The following is a 12,200-nucleotide window of genomic DNA, read 5'->3' as shown; positions in this document are numbered from 1 at the left end:
CTACAGGGGTCCGCCAATTCTTTGTGTGATAGGATTTTTTTGTTGTGAGCTTGTAGATCGGCTATTTTTGGCAAAGAGTTATAGGTGTAAAGGGAAAAAAGAGCAGAAAAAGTCTATCTGAAACACAATGTTATACAATATAGAGGGGGTCCCTGCTTCATCTCTCTCTCAGCTAGGGGGTCCTTGGGCTGAAAACGTGGAAGACCCCTGCTTTAACTTATTAACAAAACACTCTTACAGTGCCTTTAACTCTAACTACCTGAGTTTTTCAGAAAAATGTCAGGCCACTGCCAGCGAATCCGAGCGATTTGACTAACCTTTGAAAATCATGGAATATTGTCTGTGATCGCCGTCCTCACGGCGATCGCCTCATCACATGCCCCCCTGGATTCATTCACCTATTCATTCATAGGCTACCCAAATGGCTACTGCATAACAGGTTTACCGGTGTTGGTGAGCGTCCTCATACACAGTATTAAAGCAACACAGCATTATGGCTTCAGTTCTGCTCTGGTGGTATCCTGTCTACACGCAACAATAATGCAATGATCTTGTAGATCGGCTATTTTCCCATGACACCGTCATACGACGCCTTAAAGGAGTAGTTCACCCAAAAAATTACTTATTTTGACATGACACACCCCATGAAGCCTTGAATTCATGGATTGTTTTGTTTTTTGTCGCATTCCTAAGCCAATCATTTGATGAGTGGTGGTCTCTCCGGTAGGAGACACAAATGCAGGTCATTCGTGTCTCCTTCCGCCTCCATGATGACTGCCTCTACCGGTCATCAAATTATTGACTTAGGACAAAACAAATACATGAATTCAGGCCTCATGGCCTGTTGTAGTCAACAGAAAATAAGTAATTTTTGGGGTGAACTACTCGTTTAAGGCCTGTTTTATAATGTGTCGTACGACGGTGTCATGGGAGGAGGAGATGAAGGTGTTGGAGTGTATTCACAGGTAGTGAGGGGGGATGAGTGGTGTTTGTGGGGTTCAGTGGTGATCAGAGGTGTGGAACAGAACTGAAACTTAAAGGTGTAGTGAAATGAAAAATATGTTTTTCACACTTTTAGAGCATATCCGTGGTCATCATATGGGCATACCTACCAATAGATGCCAAAAAAAAGGAGAAAAAAAACAGTCCCTAAAAAGCCAATCTTAATTACTTCCTGTAAACGAAAGCGTGCTGCGTGATGACATATTGTAACGCAGCCTTCATGAAAATAAATGAATCTTGATTACATGCACCTGTTTGATTCCCATAGCTGCACGTTCTTCAAACACAGCTGATTTTAATTACAGAGATACTCCGTTTTGAATCTCATTGAAGATGAGTGTATTACTCATTTTAAACTTCATCTGCACACTAAAATATGTATCTGAAAACATTATAGGTTAGAAATAAGCCAGGTAGTAGCAAACGTGCTTCACTGGCCTCTCTCACTTGTAAACAAACACTAGCCGTGTGCCGCACGGCTGAAGTGATTGAGATCCAACGTCCCATAGCCTGAAGGGATGGGACCTTCTGATTGGTTTAGAGTCGTTGAGCCGACGTTTCAGGCTGAACCTTCAAAATAAAATGACCGAAAATGTCACTTCAGTGCGTCTTTAAAGAAGATTCTGAATGTCAAAGTGTGTTACATCCCATGCACACTACACTGTAATTATTACAGTACAATGTTTTTTTTTTTTTTTTACCGTATGTTATGTTATGTTAAATCCTCAGTGTTCACTTTACCCCATGAGTGTACAAATGTAACTAAACATTGTACAAGGTTAAATTGTACAAATGGATACATTAACTCTTGAGGATTTCCAGTGTGTGCAAAGAAGATCGAAGTATTAGAAAGAGTCACACATAAGGGCAGATATTGTGCAGATATGTGAATAGAACAAAATATACATAATAATAAAACAATATCCGCAGTTCAGAAAATATAAAAAAATTGAATATAGCATAATGTCTCAGTATGACTGGTGGTTAGTTATATACAAAGTAGAGTATGATCGATAATAAATCATATAAATATCAAATATTATAGAAATAAAGTGGAGGTGTTGAATATGTGAATTTAATTTAAGTAAATTAATTAATACAATGAATGAACAAGTGATCAGATAATGTATGAAGTGTTGATGTGATCAACATGTCAATAAGATTAGTGTTGCTGCTTATGAAATTCACTTCTTTATAGGAGACCATTATATGTGACATTTGTACCAATGAATTGTCCCTACTCTAGACATTTAGCATGAAGTTAAATAAATACCATGAAAAATCACTTAAAGCTACAATCCAGGACTTTTTCTAATGAATCAAATATTTTAACCAATCTGTAGAGAGTATGTTAATATACAGTATAACTTGTACATTTACAGTGGTTGGAGGTGGTCTCTCTACTCTTCTATTGAGACATTTAAACCCTGGTGTCTGGTAGGACACCTGTGGTTGACAATGTCAATAAAGTTATTTGAAGAAGACAGAGCACTGATTAGGACACTGTGATGTATTTCAGACATTGTTGCAATTCTCTCTCTCTATCGGGAGAGAGACAACGGCATAACACTTATGGAATGTAGCTTTATGAACTGTTCTCATAATTGTGTTTATGCTTTCTGCTGCTAGCATTAAATGCCTCTCCATCTTAATGTCTTAATAATATCCAAACATCTGTAGGAAATGTTATTGCTTTCACATTTTGTGAATGATGCCTTCGCCTTGCACTCCCAGTCCTGGATGACAATGATATGTGCACAAGTTCTGAGCTACAGGGTAGCGAGGGGAGGAGGTCATAGATGGGGCTACGGGAGAGGTGGTAGCTGGGTTCAATGGCGATCATAAGCGCGGAACAGGGCTGAAACCTTACACAGTTAATCCTGAGTGTTCATTTAGAGTGTACAAATATAACCAAATGGACCTATACGGGTCCATTTGGTTACATTTTGTACACTGTCATGAAGGCCTAGACGAGAGTACTGCCTCTTCTCATGCTAATGTTTAGTTTGATGTACATTTTAGTAGTAAGTAGCATTTTGTTTTGTGTTTTAAAAAAGCTCTCAATGGGTCACGATGTGACACATTGTGAGCTTGTAGATCGGCTATTTTCAAAATATTTTTATACATGTTGAACTTTTACTTTGACTTTTACTCAAGTACATTTTGATTACCGGACACTTGTAACGGAGCATTTCTACAGTGCAGTATTGATACTTTTACTTTTATTCAGTACTTTGTGTCAAGTTGTGTCAGTTGCTGACATGATCAGTTGTTGTTTAATCTTATGTGGGTAGAAAACCAGTTTGACAACCTCTCTCTGTCTCCCCTCTTCTTCGTATTATCAGATATCAACTTGCATCTACTGTATGTGAATACACACATACCTGTACAGCCGCACACAGGTGTGTGCTCGCTCTCTCTCTCTCTCTCTCTCTCTCTCTCTCTCTCTCTCTCTCTCTCTCTCTCTCTCTCTCTCTCTGCCCAGCCCGCCACTTATTATAAACAGGGAAATGAAGGTTGTATCTGACGCAGTGTGACTACAGTTCAACTACAAGACATTCAACAAGAATAGACTACAGTATATATCTCAATCTACAGACCAGAACCGTGGACAGATAGAACTCATTGACAGGTAAGAAAACCAGAAAATCAAACACACATCGTTGGTGTTACAATGTACAATAGAACTGTATGTGACTCCATATGACGGTATGTTATACTAGTATATAAGATGATGCTGCTCTTTTAAAATGTCTTAATTGAATACAAATGCATAGTCTATTGAAAGCAGTTTGTGAAGACAATAATATATATCAGGCGTTTCATTGAAATGGGTATGGCAGACTAGTGTGTGATACTGAACAATACTGGGATCAGTTTGCTCTGCAGGGAGCTGATCCACTCTGGGTCTGTAGAACGGATAGGGAAACAGTGATGCATGTACTGTATGTGTGTGTGCAAATTACCGGATACAGTAGGCGGGCTCTAGGCCACTGAACAGTAAATAGAAACTAGTCTTTCCACAACACTGCAGAAAGCCTGGTGACATGAGGTTAGAACAACAAGGCAGACATCGAGGCCTTGAGGCCTGTGAGGCACAACCCAGTGAGCTGCTGTCTGAGTTACATACTGATGGGTGGCAGATAATATAACTTTAAAATGGCATCATACTGTAGTACTTGAATATTGATACATTTATTTTTGATTGAAAAATATCAACATTATTCAATGGAGCTAACTGAGCTTCTTAGCTTGATGTGATGGATCAGTGGGAGCCAATGGGAATGCCCATCTCTGTGTGTGAGGGGTGGTCCCAGGTCAGACACCTGTTTTTTTAGGCAAGTCACACCTGGTGGTAGATCAGATCTGTGTCAACTGGTTTCAGTGTGATCTGTGTACAGTGATTACATTCCAGCTGGTTCATGTTTGTATGTGGAGTAAATGTGTGCAAAGAAGATCGAAGTATTAGAAAGAGTCACACATAAGGGCAGATATTGTGCAGATATGTGAATAGAACAAAATATACATAATAATAAAACAATATCCGCAGTTCAGAAAATATAAAAAAATTGAATATAGCATAATGTCTCAGTATGACTGGTGGTTAGTTATATACAAAGTAGAGTATGATCGATAATAAATCATATAAATATCAAATATTATAGAAATAAAGTGGAGGTGTTGAATATGTGAATTTAATTTAAGTAAATTAATTAATACAATGAATGAACAAGTGATCAGATAATGTATGAAGTGTTGATGTGATCAACATGTCAATAAGATTAGTGTTGCTGCTTATGAAATTCACTTCTTTATAGGAGACCATTATATGTGACATTTGTACCAATGAATTGTCCCTACTCTAGACATTTAGCATGAAGTTAAATAAATACCATGAAAAATCACTTAAAGCTACAATCCAGGACTTTTTCTAATGAATCAAATATTTTAACCAATCTGTAGAGAGTATGTTAATATACAGTATAACTTGTACATTTACAGTGGTTGGAGGTGGTCTCTCTACTCTTCTATTGAGACATTTAAACCCTGGTGTCTGGTAGGACACCTGTGGTTGACAATGTCAATAAAGTTATTTGAAGAAGACAGAGCACTGATTAGGACACTGTGATGTATTTCAGACATTGTTGCAATTCTCTCTCTCTATCGGGAGAGAGACAACGGCATAACACTTATGGAATGTAGCTTTATGAACTGTTCTCATAATTGTGTTTATGCTTTCTGCTGCTAGCATTAAATGCCTCTCCATCTTAATGTCTTAATAATATCCAAACATCTGTAGGAAATGTTATTGCTTTCACATTTTGTGAATGATGCCTTCGCCTTGCACTCCCAGTCCTGGATGACAATGATATGTGCACAAGTTCTGAGCTACAGGGTAGCGAGGGGAGGAGGTCATAGATGGGGCTACGGGAGAGGTGGTAGCTGGGTTCAATGGCGATCATAAGCGCGGAACAGGGCTGAAACCTTACACAGTTAATCCTGAGTGTTCATTTAGAGTGTACAAATATAACCAAATGGACCTATACGGGTCCATTTGGTTACATTTTGTACACTGTCATGAAGGCCTAGACGAGAGTACTGCCTCTTCTCATGCTAATGTTTAGTTTGATGTACATTTTAGTAGTAAGTAGCATTTTGTTTTGTGTTTTAAAAAAGCTCTCAATGGGTCACGATGTGACACATTGTGAGCTTGTAGATCGGCTATTTTCAAAATATTTTTTATACATGTTGAACTTTTACTTTGACTTTTACTCAAGTACATTTTGATTACCGGACACTTGTAACGGAGCATTTCTACAGTGCAGTATTGATACTTTTACTTTTATTCAGTACTTTGTGTCAAGTTGTGTCAGTTGCTGACATGATCAGTTGTTGTTTAATCTTATGTGGGTAGAAAACCAGTTTGACAACCTCTCTCTGTCTCCCCTCTTCTTCGTATTATCAGATATCAACTTGCATCTACTGTATGTGAATACACACATACCTGTACAGCCGCACACAGGTGTGTGCTCGCTCTCTCTCTCTCTCTCTCTCTCTCTCTCTCTCTCTCTCTCTCTCTCTCTCTCTCTCTCTCTCTCTCTCTGCCCAGCCCGCCACTTATTATAAACAGGGAAATGAAGGTTGTATCTGACGCAGTGTGACTACAGTTCAACTACAAGACATTCAACAAGAATAGACTACAGTATATATCTCAATCTACAGACCAGAACCGTGGACAGATAGAACTCATTGACAGGTAAGAAAACCAGAAAATCAAACACACATCGTTGGTGTTACAATGTACAATAGAACTGTATGTGACTCCATATGACGGTATGTTATACTAGTATATAAGATGATGCTGCTCTTTTAAAATGTCTTAATTGAATACAAATGCATAGTCTATTGAAAGCAGTTTGTGAAGACAATAATATATATCAGGCGTTTCATTGAAATGGGTATGGCAGACTAGTGTGTGATACTGAACAATACTGGGATCAGTTTGCTCTGCAGGGAGCTGATCCACTCTGGGTCTGTAGAACGGATAGGGAAACAGTGATGCATGTACTGTATGTGTGTGTGCAAATTACCGGATACAGTAGGCGGGCTCTAGGCCACTGAACAGTAAATAGAAACTAGTCTTTCCACAACACTGCAGAAAGCCTGGTGACATGAGGTTAGAACAACAAGGCAGACATCGAGGCCTTGAGGCCTGTGAGGCACAACCCAGTGAGCTGCTGTCTGAGTTACATACTGATGGGTGGCAGATAATATAACTTTAAAATGGCATCATACTGTAGTACTTGAATATTGATACATTTATTTTTGATTGAAAAATATCAACATTATTCAATGGAGCTAACTGAGCTTCTTAGCTTGATGTGATGGATCAGTGGGAGCCAATGGGAATGCCCATCTCTGTGTGTGAGGGGTGGTCCCAGGTCAGACACCTGTTTTTTTAGGCAAGTCACACCTGGTGGTAGATCAGATCTGTGTCAACTGGTTTCAGTGTGATCTGTGTACAGTGATTACATTCCAGCTGGTTCATGTTTGTATGTGGAGTAAATGACAGACAGTACGGAATGCTTGCTCTCATACAGCAGTGCGTGCGTGCGTGCGTGCGTTTTGAAGCAAGCTAGCTTCAATAGTTTAGTTTTCTACTAAGGTGAACATGCATTCTATGAAAGTCTTGGAACGTTACTGTGATTCAATGCATAGTTGTGTACAGCAGGGTTGTACAGTATGTCTCTGGAATAATACAACAAATGAAAGTTGAGTCCAAACAGATACGTACATGATGAGTCATTAGATAATGAAGGCCATGGGAACGCAGTGTAACTAGTTTGATGACGTATCCTGACAGGCATCAGAGACAGAGATAGAGAGTGTTTGTATTGTTGAGCTGTATCATTCTTTTCTCTCTCTTAAAATGGAGGACAGCACAGAAACACCACAGTCAGCAGACAGTAGCTATTCAAGAGAGGAGGGAGTAGAGGGAGAGAACGACTAGGTCAGGGGTCAGCAAATACGTTTGGCCTCGGGCCAATTTCTTTCAAAGTCAAAGTCATTAGATGATGGGCCAGAACACATTCAAAGGCTAATTTAAAATCTGAAACTTTGACAGACTGTCTTATACAATAATCAATATATGAATTGTTATTTATTGCTATAAAAGTTACAAAAGAAAGATTTGTGTGTTTTAAGGACACACCCTTTAATGATGATGTTTAGCTAATTAACCCATTTAATGCGGGAACACATCTGTGTCATTTTAGATTTCTATGGCTATTCAAGAATTGCAGATCTACAAGTTCATAGCACGGCACAGAGTGAAGCACTATGAGCTTGTAGATCTGCTATTTTTGAAAAATCTTGACACATTTTGAAAATCTTTGCTTTTGGGGGGTCCCTGGAACGAAAGCTTATAGCGCGTGCCGCGCTATAAGCTTGAATATATCTGCAATTTTTGAATAGCCAAAGAAATCTTAAAATGACACAAATGCGTTCCCGGTCTTAATGGATTAAGTAAGACAGACAGACAGACAGACAGACTTTTTGAACAGAGATAAACAAGCTCTTTCATTGAATAGGATCTCTACTCTAAGGTCTCTATTTAGATATGGAGAGAGACTTTATGAAACACATGCCTGTGAAGCACTCCTAACATTGATAAAAACATTCTTCTCTAATGTTGGTCTTGGGGCACCCTGGATCCCACTTTGACAATCACTAACATATGTGGACTATCAGATATTGTAAAGTATTTACAAAATCATTTGCCAGGCGAGATGTCATCACTGGCGGGACAATTCATGCATTCTTTTTCATCTACATCAAATCTCTTCGATCTACAAGTTCACAACGCGTCCTGTTGGGAGTGGGACGCATTGTGAGCTTGTAGATCGGCTATTTTTGGTGAAAGTTATTTACAATCTGTCCTAATCTCTCAAGTTCACCTTGTGACATACTGTATCTAAGATTAACATATTTGCGTACTTTATTATATACTGTAATCTCACATAAATGTACAGTAAGGTGCTCTAAAGTAACAATGTAATTCAGGGGTGCCGTGGATGAAAAAGTTATTTACAGGGGTGTCCTGAGTGACTCAAAAGACACCAAAAGAATCTCCAAAAAGAATAGAATGTGGCACACATGTCCCTTGGGTCATCCTAAAACCTAAGACATCCTAGAAGGGGTGCCCAAAATAATCTGAAACAGGAAGTGAGTTATTGACAAAATTCAAAACGGCTGCCTACAGTGTTGGTGATTGACTCAAAAAGCCTATAGAATCTCCATGAAGCATACAATTTGGCACACATGTCCCTTGGGTCATCCTAACACATCCTAGAAGGGGTGCCCAAAATAATCTGAAACAGGAAGTGAGTTATTGACTAAATTGAAAACGGCCTGCTAGTTTAGTCTGTTTGTTCAGGGTTTCTCAAAGTGGGTGCTGTGACGCAAGTCCAGGGCAGGGTGCTGCATAGAATACTTTGATAGTATTTGGAATTTATCAATATCACTTCAATTTAACCACTTATATCCTGTATACCTGGGGTCAGCAAGTAAGTTTGGCCTTGGGTCAATGTCTTTCCTAAGTCATTAGATGATGGGCTAGAACACAATCAAAGGCTAATTTAAGATCTGAAACTTTGACAGACTGTCTACAATAATCAATATATGAATTGCTATGTATTACTATAGAAGTTACTAAAGCAAGATTTGTGTGTTTTCACTGCACTCTGACTGATAGAACTGTGTGTGAAATCAGATGTCACAGGTACAGATAGAAATACTTGTGGTAATCATTTAGTGAAGGACACACCCTTGAATGAGGATGTTTAGCTAATTAACCCATTCAATCCAGGAACACATTTGTGTCATTTTAGATTTCTTTGGCTATTAAAACAAAATAAAAATAGCAGATCTACAAGCTCATAGTGCGGCAAAGAGTGCATAGCTTGTAGATCTGCTTTTTTAAAAATATATCTTTAACATTTGTGCAAATCTTTGAATATATTTATATTTTTAAAGTGAACATTTGTAACTCAAAACTTTGCTTCTGGGGGGTCCCTGGAACAAAGCACTTTGAGATGGGGGTCCGTGGCCAAATACATATCTAAAGATGTTTTCTAAATCCTAACAGTATGTTGCTATATGCAGTGTTGCTCCAACTTTTCCATGTGACTTTTTCTCAAAATATGTTGTTCCAGGGACCCCCAGAAGCACAGATCGGAGTTAAAAAGGTTTGCTTTACAACATATATTCAAAGATTTGCACAAATATTCCACGATTAAAAAAAAAAATTGCATCTAGAAGCTCTAGATCTAGAAGCTGCCGCGCTATGAGCTTGTATATATGCTATTTTCGAATAGCCATAGAAATCTTAAAATGACACAGATGCGTTCCCGGTCTTAATGGATTAAGTAAAACAACGAAAAAATATAGCTGCAAGCAGCGATAATACGGGGCCAGTGAATAGAGAGAGAGAGAGAGACATGGAAACGGAATAGATTGAAGAGAGAGAGAGTGACATGGAAACAATAGATTGATGAGAGAGAGAGATGGAAACATAATGGTTTGATTGGACATCTCAACCTACTGCCATTAACAGGATTCGAACTCTCAACCTTCAGACTAATAGGCTGCAACACTACCTATAGTGCTATAGCTTTGTCCAGGCTGATATTGTCTGTTGAAGATCATAAACTCTTGCCTTCTTTCATGAACCAAGCCCCTGTTAGTGTTTCACTAACACCAAGATCACTCGTTCACAAACCATTTACCAATGAAGAAATTGTACATCTCCTCAGAACCAAAACTAGTGAAAGTAGCCGATCTACAAGCTCACAAACCATGAAAAGTTGTGAGATTGTAGATCAGCTATTTTCAGAATGAAGTATGTCATACGTTGAAAAAACGTACTCTCAAATAAGCATTTCAGGTTATCTTTACCATTTGCACATGTATTCATTGATACAGTCATGTTGTTTGCAATTCAACTTAAATTAAGTCTACATCAAGTGAGGCTTGAACTGGCGACCTTGAGATTGTGAGGCATTCATTTAAGGGAGACGCCATTGGTCCAACAGACAAGTAACTTTGAAAAAGGAGATCACACAGATGATACAGTTTCACGCAAATAGCTGAAAATCCTGGGTTTAAGTGTTTTTCAAACTGCTCAAAATTGCGGAAAATCTAAGGGCGGAGCTTAATGGTCAAACTGATACGTGTGTTCCTCATGAGTCAAGGCACATGTGTAAGCAAGTTTCACGACTTTCGGCCAAACGAGGCATGACTTATGCCTGTTTAAAGTCTGCCTTTTCAAAAAATTGCTATAGCGCCCCCTTTTGGCCAATTGGAGTAAGATTGGTTTCAGTGATATTTGGAATGACCCTGTACATTTCTGCAAAGTTTCAAAGAAATGTGAGTCTGCATGTATGTTTTAGGCACAGATGAATAATTTTCATAAAACTGTAATAGTTAAAATCTATCTCCTCCTGGGATTTTTGAGCAATCTGCACGAAACGTTTAACACTTGAACTTTGGACCTCTGCCTACAAAAATTTCCAACGGATTTTCCATAAGTGAAAAAATGCAGAAGTTAGGAGCCAATGACTGTTTTTCATATAATTCAAAATGGTGGGCGATCTAAAGGTCAGAGGTCAAAAGTCAGACCACGAAAGTTGTCGGGCATGAAGAGACGCATGTGTGTATCGAAGTTTCATGGTTGTAGGTCAAACAGGGCATGAGTTGTACCTGTTCAAAGTTGGCACTTTCAATTGAGTGCTATAGCGCCACCCTTTGACGAATGAGTGTGAGAATTATTTCTTGGTAGTTTTTCATGAGCATCTACCATATGGCCGAGTTTCGTAAAAAGCGTATGCACGGTTAAGCCAGAACTGGCAAAAACAAGTATTTTTCAAACTGCTCAAAATTGCGGAAAATCTAAGGGCGGAGCTTAATGGTCAAATCGATACGTGTGTTCCTCATGAGTCAAGGCACATGTGTAAGCAAGTTTCACGACTTTCGGCCAAACGAGGCATGACTTATGCCTGTTTAAAGTCTGCCTTTTCAAAAAATTGCTATAGCGCCCCCTTTTGGCCAATTGGAGTAAGATTGGTTTCAGTGATATTTGGAATGACTCTCTACATTACTGCAACGTTTCAAAGAAATGCGAGTCTTGCATGTATGTGTTAGGGGCAGATGAATCATTTTCATAAAACTGCAATAGTTAAAATCTATTTCCTCCTGGGATTTTTGAGTAATCTGCACAAAACATTTTACACATGAACTTAGGACCTTTGCCGACAAAACAAAAGCGGCGGATTTTCCATAAGTGAAAAAATGCAGAAGTTATGAGCCAATGGCTGTTTTTCATATAATTCAAAATGGTGGGCGATCTAAAGGTCAGAGGTCAAAAGTCAGACCACGAAAGTTGTCGGGCATGAAGAGACGCATGTGTGTATCGAAGTTTCATGGTTGTAGGTCAAACAGGGCATGAGTTGTACCTGTTCAAAGTTGGCACTTTCAATTGAGTGCTATAGCGCCACCCTTTGACGAATGAGTGTGAGAATTATTTCTTGGTAGTTTTTCATGAGCATCTACCATATGGCCGAGTTTCGTAAAAAGCGTATGCACGGTTAAGCCAGAACTGGCAAAAACAAGTATTTTTCAAACTGCTCAAAATTGCGGAA

Source organism: Gymnoscopelus microlampas, assembly GCF_963454915.1.
Source record: "Gymnoscopelus microlampas genome assembly, chromosome: 14".
NCBI classification, from domain to species: Eukaryota; Metazoa; Chordata; class Actinopteri; order Myctophiformes; family Myctophidae; genus Gymnoscopelus; species Gymnoscopelus microlampas.
Note: the sequence above shows the minus strand (reverse complement) of the source record.